The sequence below is a fragment of the Psammomys obesus genome, unplaced genomic scaffold (assembly GCF_907164565.1).
Source record: "Psammomys obesus unplaced genomic scaffold, mPsaObe1.curated_primary_1811, whole genome shotgun sequence".
In the NCBI taxonomy this organism is placed as follows: Eukaryota; Metazoa; Chordata; class Mammalia; order Rodentia; family Muridae; genus Psammomys; species Psammomys obesus.
Window position 1 is genome coordinate 1,714,222 of NW_026587032.1, and position 3,277 is coordinate 1,717,498.

A 3,277-nucleotide genomic window follows, 5' to 3' on the forward strand; every position below is an offset into this window, starting at 1 on the left:
TGTGTGTGTGTGTGTGTGTGTGTGTGTGTGTGTGTGTGTGTGTGTGTACACGCGCATGAATACATGTGCCTGCAGAGACCGGAAGAGAATCCTCTACAGGTGGTATTGGAAGTATTTGTGAGCCACCTAGTGTGGGTGCTGGGAACTGAACCCCGCAGAGTAGTACTTCCTTTTAACTGCTGAGCCATCTCTCTAGTCCAGACCCTAGGAGAGAGAGGGTGTGAGTGTGTGTGTTTCTGGGGATTGAACCCAGAGCCTCACACATGCTAGGCAAGTAGTCCCCGGCTCACGAATGCCTTCTGACTAATGTTAAAGAAGAAAAAAAAAAAAAAAAAAAAACGAAAAAGGCCTATTCATTCACCAGGAAACTTGCTAAGGATTGCCCCATTCCCTCCTAGTGTAAGCAGGGTTCCCCTGAGGGATTGGTGAAGATAGGCTCATTGCTTATAACCAAATGCCTGACAGAAAGCAGATTAAGGAAGAAAGGCTTGTTTTGGCTCACAGTTTATGGCCACAGTTCATCATAGACGGAAGGGCACGGCAGTGGGAGGGGCTTGAAGCCGTAGCCCAGAGCAGTAAGCTGCTTGCACGAGTCTCAGCAGACTAGGAAAAGGGGCAATGGAGGCTGGTGCTCACAGCTCACTCTCTCTTTTTCCTCTTCTATTCAGTCCGGAATCACAGCCCACAAAGACAGTGCTGCACACATTCAGGGCAAAGCCTGCTCCTCAGTTAATCCCCAGGAGGGAAAGCCCTCCCAGCACACCCTAAAGGCGTGTCTCACCAACACTCTACGTATCCCTAATCCAGTGGATCAGATTCACAGTCGAAATTAACCACCACCTGGGAAATCTCTCCCGAGGTCAACTAGACCCCTCTGACAGTCTTACTGAGGTCCACAGCTGAAAGAACATGGAAGGATAGATCCTTGCCCCTGGTGACAGCTGCCACCACTCTCCCAATGATGTGATGATGCAAATACCTTTGCCATGGGTCGACTTCTCAGAAGGAAGGCAAGGCAGAGGGGCCTGGTATCCACCTGAGCTCCTTTGTGCAGATATGCATTTACAGAAGAAGATGTTGGAGCTCGTGGAACTAGAGCTACCAACAGTTGTGAGAGGCCCTCTAGAATCGAAGCCATCTCCTCTGCAAGAACAGCCCACACTCTCAACAGCTGAGCCATCTCTCTAGCCCCTTAATTTGAATACCTTAATTGATCAGTAAGTAAAAGTTAAAAGACACTGCTTTTAGCTTGGCACGTATACGTATGTGGCTTTTTAAAAACACCCTAAGAATTCAGGTGGGGAGGGATGGTCTTCCCAGGCAGATGAGCAATACTCAGGAAGGAAGGCAGGAGCTGCAAGCCTAGAAAGACTATTCTGAGCTGTACAGACAGCAAGTTCAAAGGCCTGAGGCAGCAGTGTGCCCAGCAGGTTCAAAGAACCAAGAGGAGGCCAACAGAGGAGGCCAACATAGCAGGAACACAGCAGATGGGGTCAGGGAAGACATGGAACAGGATGGCAAGAGGGGGACAGGAGGCCCCTGAAGCTAGGTGAGGGCTGCGGCTTTTAGGTCGTTTGGAGGAAACCTGTCAGAGGGGTCTGAGCAGAGAGGAATGTGACCCAGTTTGCATTTTGAAGGACCCTGCCCGGTGTAGAACAAGCTACAGGGCAGGGCAGGGCCGGGACAACAGCAGGGATCCCGGTTAAGGGCTATGACAGTGACCCGAATGAGGAAAGGACGGGGTGGCAGAAACAGTGAGAAGTGGATATTTCTACTCTTCGGGTTATGTCCTGAAGCTAAAAATCAAATAGACAAAGATAAATAAATAGATACCACAATAGATAATAGACCAATAAATAAAGGTGGGTGTGGTGGTGCTCACCTTTAATCCCAGCGCTTGGGAGGCAGAGGCAGGGGAATCTCTGTGAGTTCAAGGCTGAGCCGGTCTATATACCGAGTTCCAGGATAGCCTAAAGCTACACGGTGAGACCCAGTCTTTGTTTGTTTGTTTGTTTGTTTGTTTTGTTTTGTTTTTCAAGACTGGGTTTTTCTGTGTAGCCTTGGCTGTCCGGAAAAACCTTTGCACAGACCAGGCTAACCTCAAACTCAAAGAGAGCTGCCTGCCTCTGCCTCCCTGAGTGCTGGGATTACAGGTGTGTGCCCAGCTGAGACCCTGTCTTAAAAAAAAAAAAAAAAAAAAAAAAAACAGAAATAATTTTAAAAACAAATAAATAAACAAACATAGGGTCCGAACAAACATAGTGTTGTTCTTCATCAGCTGCATGCCCTGGCCAGAGCAGGCTTGGTGCCCAGCTGCACATAGGCCTCCAGCAGCTGAGCCTGGCCGTTCCTAATAGCACCATGTCCAAGCCACCTCCCAAACTGGTCAAACTAGGGCAAGTTACTGTCTTCAGAGCGCTGTACACATTTGAACCCAGGACTCCAAAGAAGGAGATATTATCTACATCACTGACTCGAGTGGTACCAGCTAGCGGAAAGCGTCATAAAAAGGCAGCACAGAACTGTTCCCAAGCACCTACGTGGCAGAGCAAGCAGAATCCACTGACCGTCCTTGCATGAGGCTGCAAAAAGAGGCAACTCCTGAGCTGTTTCGGGGAGGGCGTGGACAGCCGAGTGGGTGTGAGTGGCCTGGGCAAAGCCGGAAGCACAGCCCCGTACGGGACCTGCCACGGGGGCCACAAAGACATGGTGGAGGTTCTAAGCAGAACCCCCAGAACAAGCTGGGAGACCCGATTCTCTGCGTGCCACTGCCTGCAAGGATTATGCAGGCATTGTCCAGTTGCTACTGGCAAAAAGGTTCGAGGACAGACATGAGAAACCTTGAGAAGAAGCTGGCCTGGGACAAGGCCACCAATGCTATCTATGGGTTGCTCCTGAAGAAGAAGTGGGGAACAGATGGGGTTCAAACGTTAAGCAAGGCCAAGGACTGTCTTCATGACCAAGACTAAGACTGATTTCTCCTGGAGCTGCTTTGATGCCGAAACTTCTTTTGCCTCTGCCATTCCAAAGCCCTGGTTGCTTTGAAGGAGGAGCATTGTTGACTGTCCTTTTTAAAGTCTGATGCACTGTCATCTGTGGCAAGTCGGCAGGTGCATGGGTGATTGTCACCTGTGGCTTGCCACGAGTGACAAGATACTTTGCTGTATAAAATACATATGTGTTCACCAGGGTAAATCAAAACAAAACAAAAAGGTTGTTTCTATTTATCAAGCTAAAGGAATTTTAATAATCTTTTTTCTTTAAAAAAAAAAATCAG

General features: G+C 48.8%; 1 pseudogene; it reads left to right on the forward strand.

The window, feature by feature from the left end:
• Positions 1-2,316: 2,316 nt before the first annotated feature.
• Positions 2,317-2,969, forward strand: LOC129673188 (osteoclast-stimulating factor 1-like; annotated as a pseudogene).
• The last annotated feature ends 308 nt before the right edge of the window (positions 2,970-3,277 follow it).